Raw genomic sequence first — 13,574 nt, forward strand, 5'->3', positions numbered from 1 at the left:
CACACATCACAAACCCACATTCCCACACATAGCCGAACCAACTCTTCTCCCTCTCTTCCCTATTCTCTTCTTCTTCTTCTACTTTTCTTTTCTTTCTTGCTCGAGGGCGAGCAAAATTTTAAGTTTGGTGTGGTAAAAAGCATAAGCTTTTTATTTTTCCATTACCATCAATGGCACCTAAGGCCGGAGTATCCTCTAGAAAAGGGAAAGGGAAGACAAAAGCTTCCACCTCCGAGTCATGGGAGAAGGAGAGATTCATCTCCAAGAGCCATCAAGACCACTTCTATGATGTTGTGGCAAAGAAGAAGGTGACCCCCGAGGTCCCTTTCAAGCTCAAAAAGAATGAGTATCCAGAAATCCGACATGAAATCCAAAGAAGAGGTTGGGAAGTCCTAGCCAACCCCATGCAACAAGTCAGAATATTGATGGTTCAAGAGTTCTATGCCAATGCATGGATCACTAGAAACCATGATCAAAGTATGAACCCGAATCCAAAGAACTATCTCACAATGGTTCGGGGGAAATACTTAGATTTTAGTCCGGAAAATGTGAGGTTGGCGTTTCACTTACCCATGATGCAAAGTGATGAACGCCCCTACACAAGAAGGGTCAACTTTAATCAAAGGTTGGACCAAGTCCTAATGGACATATGTGTGGAAGGAGCTCAGTGGAGAATAGACTCCAAAGGCAAGCCAGTCCAACTGAGAAGACTGGATCTCAAGCCTGTGGCTAGAGGATGGTTGGAGTTCATCCAAAGATCCATCATTCCTACTAGCAACCGATCTGAAGTTACTGTGGATCGGGCCATCATGATCCATAGCATCATGATTGGAGAGGAAGTGGAAGTTCATGAGGTCATCTCCAATAAACTCTATAAAATAGCCGACAAGTCCTCACCCATGGCACGGCTAGCCTTCCCTCACCTTATTTGCCATCTATGTTACTCAGCTGGAGTTATTATAGATGGAGATGTCTCCATTGAAGAAGACAAGCCCATCACCAAGAAAAGGATGGAGCAAACAAAAGAAGTTCCTCATGGCCCTCAAGAAGAACATGAGGAAGTTCATCATCAACAAATGCCTCAAGTAATGCACCTTCCTCCCAACAACTATTGGGAGCAACTCAATACCTCCTTAGAAGATTTGAGCCATAATGTTGAACAATTAAGGGTGGAACATCATGAGCACTCCATCATTCTCCAAGAAATAAGAGAAGATCAAAGAGCAATGAGGGAGGAGCAACAAAGGCAAGGAAGGGACATAGAAGAGCTTAAGGACATTGTTGGTCCTTCAAGAAGAAGACGCCACTAAAGGTGGATTCATTCCTTGTTCTTTATTTCTTTCTGTTTTCGGTTTTTAATTATTGTGTTTATCTATGTTTTGTGTCTCTACTTCATGATCATTAGTATGTAACCATGCCTTAAAGCTATGAATAAAATCCATTAGTCTTTCACCTCTCTTAAATGAAAAATGTTTTAAATTCAAAAGAACAAGAAGTACATAAATTTTTGAATTCATCCTTTAATTTAATTTAATTATCTTGATGTGGTGGCAATAATTTTTGTTTTCTGAATGAATGCTTGAACAGTGCATATTTTTGATCTTGTTGTTTATGAGTGTTAAAATTGTTGGCTCTTGAAAGAATGATGAACAAAGAAAAATGTTATTGATGATTTGAAAAAAAATCATGAAATTGATTCTTGAAGCAAGAAAAAGCAGTGAAAAGCAAAAGTTTGTGCGAAAAAAAAAATAGCGAAAAAAAATAGAAAGAAAAAGAAGGAGCAGTAGAAAAAGCCAATAGCCCTTAAAACCAAAAGGCAAGGGTAAAAAGGATCCAAGGCTTTGAGCATCAATGGATAGGAGGGCCCAAGGAAGTTAAACCCAGGCCTAAGCGGCTAAATCAAGCTGTCCCTAACCATGTGCTTGTGTCATGAAGGTCCAAGTGAAAAGCTTGAGACTGAGTGGTTAAAGTCGTGATCCAAAAGAGTGTGCTTAAGAGCTCTGGACACCACTAACTGGGGACTCTAGCAAAAGCTGAGTCACAATCTGAAAAGGTTCACCCAGTTATGTGTCTGTGGCATTTGTGTATCCGGTGGTAATACTGGAAAACAAAATGCTTAGGGCCACGGCCAAGACTCATAAGTAGCTGTGTTCAAGAATCAACATGCTTACTTAGGAAAGTCAATAGCACTATCCCAAATTCTATGTTCCTAAGAGACGCCAATCACTCTAAACTACAAAGGAAAAAGTGAGATGCCAAAATTGTTCAGAAGCAAAAAGCTACAAGTCCCGCTCATCTAATTAAATTAATATTCATTGATATTCTGAAATTTATAGTATATTCTCTTCTTTTTATCCTATTTGATTTTCAGTTGCTTGGGGACAAGCAAAAATTTAAGTTTGGTGTTGTGATGAGCGGATAATTTATACGCTTTTTGGCATTGTTTTTAGGTAGTTTTTAGTAAGTTCAAGCTACTTTTAAGGATGTTTTCATTAGTTTTTATGTTAAATTCACATTTATGGACTTTACTATGAGTTTGTGTGTTTTTCTGTGATTTCAGGTAATTTCTGGCTGAAATTGAGGGACTTGAGCAAAACTCTGAAAAAGGCTGACAAAAGGACTGCTGATGCTGTTGGAATCTGACCTCCCTGCACTCGAAATGGATTTTCTGAAGCTACAGAACTCCAATTGGCGCGCTCTCAACGGCGTTGGAAAGTAGACATCCAGAGCTTTCCAGCAATATATAATAGTTCATACTTTATTCGAAGATTGACGACGTAACTTGGCGTTGAACGCCAAGTTCATGCTGCTGTCTGGAGTTAAACGCCAGAAAAACGTCATGATCCGGAGTTGAACGCCCAAAACACGTCATAACTCAGAGTTCAACTCCAAGAGAAGCCTCAGCTCGTGGATTGATCAAGCTCAGCCAAAACATACACCAAGTGGGCCCCGGAAGTGGATTTATGCATCAATTACTTACTCATGTAAACCCTAGGAGCTAGTTTATTATAAATAGAACTTTTTACTATCATATTATCATCCTGGATTGTATTTGGAATCCTGTGATCACGTTTTGGGGGCTGGCCTCTCGGCCATGCCTGAACCTTTTACTTATGTATTTTCAACGGTGGAGTTTCTGCACACCATAGATTAAGGGTGTGGAGCTCTGCTGTACCTCAAGTATTAATGCAATTCTATTGTCTTTTATTCAAATCCCTCTTATTCTTATTCCAAGATATTCATTCGTACCCAAGAACATGATGAATGTGATGATAAGTAACCCTCATTATCATTCTCACTTATGAACGCACGTGATTGACAACCACTTCCGTTCTACATGCAACAGAGCTTGAATGTGTATCTCTTAGATTCCCCAACAGAATCTTCGTGGTATAAGTTAGATAGATGGCGGCATTCATGAGGATCCGGAAAGTCTAAACCTTGTCTGTGGTATTCCGAGTAGGACTCTATGATTGAATGACTGTTACGAGCTTCAAACTCCTGAAGGCTGGGCGTGATGACAAGCGCAAAAGTGTGGAAAACGATCCAATACAAAACTCACCGGCAAGTGTACCGGGTCGCATCAAGTAATAATAACTCACATGAGTGAGGTCGATCCCACAGGGATTGAAGGATTGAGCAAATTTAGTTTAGTGGGTGATTTAGTCAAGCGAATCAAGTTTTGGTTGAGTGATTTGTGTTTAACAAGAAATAAATGACAGTAAATGTAAAGGGGGAAGGGAGAAGTGCAGTAAATTAAAGAACAGAATTGTAAATTTGCAGAATCTTAAAGAGCAAGAAAGTAAATGACTGAAACTTAAAGTGCAAGAAACTTAAATTGCAGTAACTTAAATGGCAAGAAAGATAAATGGCTTGAATATAAAAGGGAATTGAGGACTGGGATTGCAAAACATAAACAAAGAAGAGTTGAATTGACACAATTAACAGAACAGGAATTGAATTAGAAGCAATGAAAGCTTAAACAGAAATTAAAGTAAAGTGCAGCAAGGTTCACAGAAGAACCTAACTGAATTTTGATCTCAGGACTCAAGGGCTTAGGTAGCAGAGCCTAAAACCCAATTTCCTTCCCAGATCTGAATTATCTAAGCAATTGACAGAAAATTAAAGAAGAAGCAATAGAAGAACAGAAATAAAATTGAATTATGCAGAAAACAAATTGAAAAGAGTTTGGATGGGAATTGAGACAGAATTTCCTCAATTTCACACACCCAATACTCAGAAACAGAAGAGTAGAATTGCCCAAGTAAGAATGAGGAAGGAGATCAGTCAATTCTCCCTTGATCCTCTTAGCTCTCGGTCAAGTCTCTCAAGAACAATTGCAAAAGCTCAAAAGAAAGGTGAAAGTAAAATTCAAAAGTAAAGGTAAAAATCAAAGTGGTAAAAGGTCCTAATTACATCAAACTAGCTTCTATTTATACACTTTCTATTCTTGGATTTTGGGATTTGGATGGGCTTTTGATTTGATGAAGAAATGAATTCAAATGGATTTTTAATTTGAATTTTTGGCCCATTAAACGTCACTCCCAGGAGGCTGCCCTGCCCTTGTGGAGGGCAGGGCAGAAAATTGGTGCATGGTGGTGCGTCCGTGGTGCAGCCTTGTGCGAGTTTGGTGCGCCCTGATGCGTGGAACGCTGCCCTGCCCGCGCCAAGGGCAGGGCAGGAAAAGTTGGTGCGCCAGATTTGTCTTGGTGCTGCCAGAACGTGCTTGGTGCTGCCAGAATCCAAAGTTGGTGCGCCAGAATTGAGCTTGGTGCATAGGATGCTGCCCTGCCCTCGCGGAGGGCAGGGCAGAAAAAATTGGTGCTGCCAGAAGAGGATCGTGGTGCGCGCTGGTGCTGCCAGGGAAGGATTTGGTGCGCCAGATTTGTGTGTGGTGCGCCAAGATCGTGCGCCAATCCAAATGCTGCCCTGCCCGCGCCAAGGGCAGGGCAGAGTTCTCTCTTCCACGTCCCGTGTTCGAAACACGGCTGGGGCACAAATTCAATTAATTTCCTTGGCTTCTTGGCACGGCAATCAACCTTAGTTCTTGGCTTCCTCATGGTTCCTTGTTCGAGTCTTGTGGCATGCATGGGTGACATTTTTCCCTTGAATTTCTTCCTTGGAGAGCCCGATTCTGCCCTCCACAAGGGCAGGGCAAGGTTCTCTTCCTCTTGGTCTCAAGGCACATTTTGTTCTCTGCCCTTGTAGTGGGCAGGGCAGAGTTGCCTTCTCTTCTTGGTTCTCTTATGTTGCCCTCCTAGAGGGCAGTGTGCCCTTGTGGAGGGCAATGTTGCCTCCCCCCTTGCATGCGGCACGCTTCATATTGCTTCGGCCATGCTTTCCCTTCCTTAGGCTACACTTCTTAGGCCACGCTTTTCTTTTCTTTTCTTTTCTTCACCTATAATAAACCAAAACAACCACTCCAAGTATCACTAAATTCAAGAGGCTTATAAATCAATTAAAATTCACTTAAAATTAGCTTAAACCTCATGGATTAACATTAATTTCATGGTGGTTGCTTGATTTAAAGAAGTTATGCATTTTCACTCCAAATCACTTACTTAGGATACAAGAAAGTGCATAAATGCTAACAAAACAAGTGAAATTAGCTTGAAAAATGGGTATATGATGACTTGTCATCACAACACCAAACTTAAATCTTGCTTGTCCCCAAGCAAGCCTCAAAACTAAGAGTAAATGAGATGAATAAGAAAAGGATACTTATCCTTATTATGCAGATAGCAGAACTTGATCTATGGGGCATTTATGCAGACAATGACAACTCAAGTTATTGTTCTTGTTACATAATATACATTTTGCATCAAAGGTTTGCTAAACTTGCTGTGATAAGACTCACTTTTTACTCACTCCCTTGCTAACTTTTCTTGGCTTACAAAGCTTAACAAGCTTATTATTCTTTTATAGGTTGGGTGTCAAATGCTGCAGCATAGCCTTTGGCTTTATTTTCTTTCCTTTTTGCTCAACATCTCTCCACCACAGACACTTGGCTCATTAATTCTTCCTAGGATCATTGATGCCCAGCATCTCTTTGGATAACTAAATGTTCTGTATCTAAGTTGCTCTTTATTGTGGATTTTCAATTGGCCATCCCAAATCAGTTGATCTAAGTGACCGGGTTTCAAAATACCCCTTAGAATTTACTCATCCAAGCAGATCTTAGTACAAGAACACCACAGGCATATGTCCTAAGATTCAAGCTATTGGTGTCCAACCTTTATTCTTTGTTTTTCTTGCCATTTTGGCTTTTTCTTTCCCTTTTCTTTCTGTTTTTGCTACCAAGGGCTTTTTCATTATTGATAAGAGTCTTTATAACAGCAATCTAACTCACAATTGGATGAGAATGATATTATGCAACAATTATTTCATGAGTCATGCATTTAATCAAACACATATACCACCACCAACTTCCATTCATACTTATGCAACATTGGATATTTTACTTTTCAATTCAAACCAAACTCTTTTATTTAAGCATATGGGAAACAAAACAATATTTAAACTAAGTGATGGATGACAAACATTATGCAGACTTATCATTTTTCTAGCAAACAATTTCACTTGCAACTAGATAAACACTTTAGCAAGACAACCAATGGTTCCCATGTTCGAAACAATACACAGCAGCAAGGATTAAGTTCAGATACAACCTTTGAAGTTGCAGCCCTTTGATTCTTCCTTCTGTTGTGTTCTCTTTGAGTTAAAATGCATAGTGTCTTCAATTGTTGACTCATGTCCTGCATAATCCTCAAAGTTGCTTGCTTCTCAAGCCCTTAATTATATGGTTAGTGTGTATAAACTGAGTGTGGCTCCAGGATTGATTTTTGGTGTAGGGACACCAAACTTAATTGTTTGCCACTACCTCAGATGTGACAAGTTAACCATATTTGAAACCATGTATCCTTGCTAAAGGTTAATGAGATAAAAGCTAGAAAACAATTCAACAGTTGAATAATGTGTTTGATTGCTTGGAGCTAGAATCATGCAAGAGGTGAGAATGTATTAAATGATATTTTTTGGTGGAACACCAAACTTAGAAGTTTTCATTCTCCCTCAAATTGTTTTGGTGTGCAACACCAAACTTAGCTCCTTGCAATGCACAATAATTACTCAACATTTTTATTGAAAAAGCTATGAAAAGAAACTACCTCAGGTTGGGTTGCCTCCCAACAAGCGCTCTTTTATTGTCACTAACTTGACATCTTCATTTTTGCTTTAAGGGGGATCTAGGTTCTGAACCTCCTTTTCTTTGTTCCATTGCCCCCCTAGATACAGTTTTGCTCTATGACCATTTGCTGTAAACTGACTCTTTGTTGCTTCATCTAGCAATTCAATACTCCCATAAGGAAAAACCTTAGTCACCACATATGGACCAGTCCATTTAGACTTAAGTTTGCCAGGGAATATCTTGAGCCATGAGTTATACAGGAGAACTTGTTGTCCAGGTTTGAATTCTTTCTTCAAAATCTTCCTGTCATGCCATCTTTTAGCTTTCTCTTTGTATATCTTGGTATTTTCATAGGCTTCTAGCCTAAACTCATCTAGCTCATTCAGCTGCAACAATCTTTTCTCTCCTGCTGCTTCAGAATCCAAATTTAGAAGTTTAGTGGCCCAAAAGGCTTTGTGCTCAAGCTCTACAGGGAGATGACAAGATTTGCCATATAACAGTTGAAATGGGGACTTCCCAATAGGAGTTTTGAAAGCTGTTCGGTATGCCCAAAGTGCATCTTCCAACTTCCTAGCCCAATCCTTTCTTGTGCTACCAACTGTTTTTTCTAGGATCTTCTTTAGTTCCCTGTTTGCTAATTCTGCTTGCCCATTAGTTTGGGGATGATATGGTGTGGCTACCTTATGAATAACTCCATATTTGTGGAGAAGTTTCTCCATTTGTCTATTGCAAAAATGACCACCACCATCACTGATGAGACCCTTGGGTACTCCATATCTAGTAAAGATGTGCTTCTTTAGGAATTGAAGAACAATTTGTGCATCACAGGTAGTTGTGGCTATGGCTTCCACCCATTTTGAAACATACTCTACTGCTACCAAGATATATCTGAATGAATAAGAAGGGGGAAAGGGTCCCATGAAATCAATGCCCCATAGATCAAATAATTCTACTTCCAAAATGAAGTTCTGTGGCATCTCGTTCCTTCTTGTTAGTCCTCCTGCTCTTTGGCATTCATTACATTGGTGGACAAACTCCCTGGCATCTTTGAAGATGGTTGGCCAATAGAAACCACTTTGTAGTACCTTTGCTGCTGTTCTTTCTGGACCAAAGTGTCCACCATAAGCTGAGCCATGGCAATGCCATAATATATCTTTTGTTTCACTTTCAGGAATACATCTCCTGATTATTCCATCAGAGCACCTTCTGAACAGATAGGGTTCATCCCACAAGAACTTCTTTGCTTCATTGATTAGTTTCCTCACTTGTTGCTTAGTGAATTCTTGGGGTATCTTTCTCCCTACTTTGTAGTTTGCCATATCAGCGAACCATGGTGTTTGTTGGATCAGCATAAGATGTTCATCTGGGAAACTTTCATTCACAGGTAATGAAGCCTTTTGAATTGTTTCTGGTGGTAGTCTTGACAAATGATCAGCAACTAGATTTTCAGTGCCTTTCCTGTCCCTTACCTCAATGTCAAATTCTTGTAAGAGTAGAATCCACCTGATAAGTCTTGGTTTAGCATCCTGTTTTGACATCAAATACTTGAGAGCATCATGATCAGTATAAACCACAATTTTAGATCCTATCAAGTACGATCTAAACTTATCAAATGCATAGACTACAGCTAACAATTCCTTCTCTATTGTAGTGTAATTTTTTTGAGCTTCATTCAATACTTTACTTGCATAATATATGACATGATGCAAGTTTCCCTTCTTCTGTCCAAGTACAGCACCAATTGCAATTTCACTTGCATCACACATGAGTTCAAATGGTAAGTTCCAATCCGGGGGTGTGATAATTGGTGCTGTTGTGAGTTTATGTTTTAAAGTTTCAAAAGCATGCTGGCAATTTTTATCAAAAACAAACGGTTGATCAATCATTAAAAGGTTACTCAAAGGTTTGGCTATTTTAGAAAAATCTTTGATAAACCTTCTATAAAATCCTGCATGCCCCAAGAAACTTCTAACAGATTTTACATTAGTTGGTGGAGGGAGTTTTTCTATTATTTCCACTTTTGCTTTGTCAACCTCTATTCCTCTTCTTGAAACTTTATGACCAAGAACAATCCCCTCAGGTACCATGAAATGGCACTTCTCCCAGTTCAAAACCAAATTAGTTTCTTGGCACCGTTTCAAGACAAGAGTTAGATGGTTTAAGCAAGTATTGAAATTATCACCAAAAATAGAGAAGTCATCCATGAAAACCTCTAAAAATTTTTCAACCATATCTGAGAAAATGGAAAGCATACACCTTTGAAAAGTGGCTGGGGCATTGCATAATCCGAATGGCATTCTTCTATAGGCAAAAACTCCAACTGGGCATGTGAATGAAGTCTTTTCTTGGTCTTTTGGATCCACCACTATCTGATTATACCCAGAATAACCATCCAGGAAGCAATAATAAGCATGGCCAGCCAACCTTTCAAGCATTTGATCAATGAAGGGGAGTGGGAAGTGATCTTTGCGTGTGGCATCATTCAACCTTCTATAGTCAATACACATTCTCCACCCTGTCACCGTTCTGGTGGGAATGAGTTCACTCTTCTCATTAACAATGACTGTCATCCCACCTTTCTTTGGTACTACTTGGACTGGGCTTATCCATGAGCTATCAGAAATAGGATATATGATTCCTGCATTCCATAATTTCATTACTTCCTTCTGGACGACTTCCTTCATTGCAGGGTTGAGTCTTCTCTGAGGTTGAATTACTGCTTTGGAATTGTCCTCCAAAAGAATCTTATGCATGCATACTGTAGGGCTGATGCCTTTCAGGTCATCAATGGTCCATCCTAAGGCATCCTTGTGAGCTCTGAGAACATCAAGAAGCTCTCCTTCTTCTTTCTTTGTCAAAGCTGAATTGATGATCACCGGGAGGCTTTCTGAAGTGCCAAGAAATGCATATTTGAGATGAGAAGGTAATGGCTTCAATTCTTGCTTTTGCACCTCTTCTTTCTTGCTTAGTTCCACTTCTTTGTTTATGAAAGCCTCAGCCACATGTTCCTCTATTGTTTCTTGATTATCTTCTTCTTGCTCATGCTGATCAATGTCTAACATTTCTTCTACCAGGCTCTCTATCATGTCCACCCTCAAATGATCTTCCTTCTCTGGGGGGTGTTGCATTGACTTAAAAACATTGATGATCATTTGCTCATTGTGTACTCTGAAAATCATTTCTCCTTTTTCCACATCAATAATGGCTCTTGCAGTTGCTAGAAATGGTCTGCCTAAGATGATTGAATTGTTGCCTTCCTCATCGGTATCTAGGATTACAAAGTCTGCAGGGAAGATAAACTCTCCAACCTTTACTAGCAAATTTTCCACAATTCCATTTGGTGTCTTGATTGATCTGTCTGCCATGACTAGTGACATCCTGGTGGGTTTGAGTTCTTCTATGGCCAACTTCTTCATTATGGATAAGGGCATTAAGTTGATACTAGCTCCAAGATCACAAAGAGCTTTGTCCAAGGATAGTTTGCCTATAGTGCATGACACTACAAAACTCCCTGGATCCTTGAGTTTTGGTGGGATTCCCTTTTGGAGCACGGCACTACATTCCTCACTAAGCATCACCGTTTCCTTCTCATTCCAATCTCTTTTCTTGTTGATGAGCTCCTTTAAGAACTTGGCATACAGAGGCATTTGCTCCAAAGCCTCTGCCAAAGGTATGTTGATTTCCAACTTCTTGAAAGTCTCAAGAAATTTGTGGAAGTGCTGATCCTTTGTTTCCTTGTGAAATCTCTGTGGATAAGGTAATGGTGGTGTTGAGCTCTTCACCACTTGATGTTGTTTTGGAATTGGTTCCTCCAAGATCTTCTTTCCTTTCTTCAAATTCTATGGATTGTTGTCTTCCTCTGTGAGTTTTTCTGGAGCATTCTTGCTTATCATGTCTTTGTTGATGGCTTCATCATTCTTCGTTGGCTCAGTGTCATTCTGCTTGGTTGCTCCTTGGTTGCCATCCACTAACACTTTTCCACGTCTTAGTTGCACGACCTTGCATTCTTCCTTTGGGTTGGGAATGGTGTCACTAGGTAGTGAACTCGATGGTTTTTCAACAGAAATCTTCTTGGAGATTTGTCCAATCTGCCTCTCTAGGTTCTTCATGGAGGCTTCTTGGTTCTTTGTTGTCAATTCTTGGTTCTTCATCAGTTTCTCCATGAGCAGCTCTAGATTGGTGATTCTCTGTGAGTCTTGTGAGATGGGTTGATTTTGGGGTGTTGATGGATGATGATAAGTGTTTTGGTTAGTTGGTTGGTTATTGGGTGGGTATTGGTTAGAATTTGGGTAGTTGTTTTGTGGTTTTCTATATGTATTTTGGTTAGTGTTTGGCTGGGGGTTATGGTTTGTGTTTTTCCAATTGTTCTGGCCTGTGTTTCTTTGCCATGGTTGTTGGTTTTGATTATGGTTGTCTCCCCATCTGAGGTTGGGATGGTTCTTCCAAGATGGATTGTAAGTATCACCATAAACTTCATTTGTTCCAGGATTTTGGTTGTGCATGTATTGGACTTGCTCTTGTTGTTGCTCTTCTTGAGTTTCTTCACTTTGCACCCAAGTGGTTGGAGGTTGGCTCGTGGCGCTCACTGCTGCAACTTGCAAACCATCAATTCTTTTGGCCATTTGCTCAAACTGTTGTTGAATTTGCTGCTGCATCATCTTGTTTTGAGCCAAAATTGAATCCACTCCTTCCAACTCCATTACTCCTCTTCTCTGTGATGGTTGGCGTTGTCTTTGATGAGCAAAGAAATATTGGTTGTTGGCCACCATATCAATGAGGTTTTGAGCTTCCTCTGTGGTCTTCATGAGTTGTAATAAGCCTCCGGCAGAGTGATCAAGAGCTTCTTGAGCTTTAAGAGTGAGTCCCTCATAGAAGTTTTGTAACTTGTCCCACTCAGTGAACATCTCTGGTGGACATTTCCTCAACAAAGCCTTATATCTTTCCCATGCTTCATATAAGTTCTCAGCCTCCAATTGAGTGAACGTTTGAACCTCAGTCTTCAACCTTAGGATTCTTTGAGGTGGATAGAATTTGGCAAGAAACTTGCTCACCAAGTCATCCCAAGTGTTGATGCTTTCTTTTGGAAAGGTTTCTAGCCATTGAGTGGCTTTATCTCTGAGAGAGAATGGGAAGAGCAGCAACTTGTAACTATCAGGAGGTACACCATTTGTTTTCACTGTGTCACAGATTCTTAAGAAAGTAGACAAATGTTGATTTGGATCCTCCAAAGGTCCTCCTCCAAAAGAACAATTGTTTTGAACCAGAGTGATGAGTTGTGGCTTGAGTTCAAAATTGTTTGCATTGACATTGGGAGGAAGAATGCTACTCCCACAATGCCTAGCATTTGCAAATGTGTATGAAGCCAAGACTCTTCTCTGTTGTTGATTATTGTTGGCTCCTTCTCCTGGTTGATTGGTATCTCCTTCCATGTCTTGGAATTCCTCCTCAGATTCTTCTTCTCCAATAACGTTCTTCCCTCTTTCAGCTCTTCTTATTCTCCGAAGAGTTCTTTGATCTATTTCAGAGATGATAGGGGAAGATCTTCCTATACCTGACATACAAACACACAACAATAAACACACAGACCTAGAAAGCCAATGAAACTTCAATCTATAGCTAGAATGAAGGTTTAGTTAGTTTAAGCAAAAACTCAAACAGTTAGTGTGTTAGTAGGAATTGGAATAACAGAAAAGAAAAAGTGCTTAATCTAGACCTCCACTTCACTTAATCATTGTCAATCTATTTCAATCCCCGGCAACGGCGCCAAAAACTTGATGTGTGGAAAACGATCCAACACAAAACTCACCGGCAAGTGTACCGGGTCGCATCAAGTAATAATAACTCACATGAGTGAGGTCGATCCCACAGGGATTGAAGGATTGAGAAATTTTAGTTTAGTGAGTGATTTAGTCAAGCGAATCAAGTTTTGGTTGAGTGATTTGTGTTTAACAAGAAATAAATGACAGTAAATGTAAAGGGGGAAGGGAGAAGTGCAGTAAATTAAAGAACAGAATTGTAAATTTGCAGAATCTTAAAGAGCAAGAAAGTAAATGACTGAAACTTAAAGTGCAAGAAACTTAAATTGCAGTAACTTAAATGGCAAGAAAGATAAATGGCTTGAATATAAAAGGGAATTCAGGACTGGAATTGCAAAACATAAACAAAGAAGAGTTGAATTGACACAATTAACAGAACAGGAATTGAATTAGAAGCAATGAAAGCTTAAACAGAAATTAAAGTAAAGTGCAGCAAGGTTCACAGACGAACCTAAGTGAATTTTGATCTCAGGACTCAAGGGCTTAGGTAGCAGAGCCTAAAACCCAATTTCCTTCCCAGATCTGAATTATCTAAGCAATTGACAGAAAATTAAAGAAGAAGCAATAGAAGA

Source organism: Arachis hypogaea, chromosome 10 (genome assembly GCF_003086295.3).
Source record: "Arachis hypogaea cultivar Tifrunner chromosome 10, arahy.Tifrunner.gnm2.J5K5, whole genome shotgun sequence".
In the NCBI taxonomy this organism is placed as follows: domain Eukaryota; kingdom Viridiplantae; phylum Streptophyta; class Magnoliopsida; order Fabales; family Fabaceae; genus Arachis; species Arachis hypogaea.